We start from the raw sequence: 1,288 nt of genomic DNA on the forward strand, positions 1-1,288 counted from the left end.
CTTAAATACCTAGAAGAAATTAAATTTGAGCCAGCCACTCATGCTATACCAGCTGAAAACATGCTGTGCTGTATAGATCTTGTGACTTCGGTAATTGAAACATTTGGTAAGGACATGCTATGCTTAAATACTGTTGTTACGCTTTTTTTTCTCCCTAGCTTTGGTAGGTGGAGGGATGTTCTCTGGAATTCTAATGATGGGTTAAGTGTGCAGGTTACAAACTCATTTGAGACTTGTGACAACTGGGTGGAAAAGTGAATCGGTTCCTTTTTTATTTTTAGGTCACGGAAAAGGGAAGCACTGAATAATGTCTTAATGAATAGTTGAGCCTTAACCTGTTTTATATGCGGCATCTCACAGCTAATGGTTGGCAGTCACCTCTACTTATTCATCAAATAGCATAGATAGGACAGTCTCTAGAATTTAGTCTGACCTGAAAAGAACTTTAGATACCATTTGCTGGTGCTATTTCCTTCAGGCTGAAGTCACAAAGTTAACTATTAACTATAATGGCTAATATTACAGGTTATTGCTATAGTGAAGAGTTGTTACATCCCTTAGAGATTTAAGCTGTTTCCCCCCCCCCCTAGAAATCAGATAAACCATATCTCAGACATTGCCATTGTTTCCTAACTAGCAACAGATAAGGCTGAATTCCAAATTACTGAATGGAAAAGACTGTATTGTCTTGGTTTCTTACCTACTGCTCTTTCTCATGGGCACATGCATGTGTATGCATACTTTGTGTTTGGTTGCCCGTCTTTTTCTTGGAAAATGGTAACTGAGTCAAGACGTTGCTTTTGCATTTGCTTTTTGCTCATTAGAAGATCTGGGGCAACCCAGGACATTGAAAAGAATGGTATGTGGTCTCATCATAAGAGCAACTGATGACCAAACTATATATTGCATGAAATGTTTTACCAGAACATCTGATTTTTTTGGTTTACATAAAAGTAGCAATGATGGGTCTAAAATCGATCAGAGCAATTGTGCTATTTAACTATTTCTTTCCATATCATTTTCCTGATCTAAATTCTACAACACAAAACTGCAGTGCTCTGGTTATTGAAGTTCACAATTTGAATATCATTTTGGCAATGTGCATAGTAGTAGGAAAATATTTGACATGGTAGAAAAAACATACTAAGTTCGAAGAGGTAATTCTCACTCTAAAAAATTACTTTATTCTTTTTTTAGTCATGGGACATATTCTTTCGCAATGCCAATGCTGGAGCTGCTCCAGGTACTGCTTACCAAAGCCCCCCTCCATTAAGTACCAGCCTATCAA

Source organism: Podarcis muralis, chromosome 15, assembly GCF_964188315.1.
Source record: "Podarcis muralis chromosome 15, rPodMur119.hap1.1, whole genome shotgun sequence".
Classification (NCBI taxonomy): Eukaryota; Metazoa; Chordata; class Lepidosauria; order Squamata; family Lacertidae; genus Podarcis; species Podarcis muralis.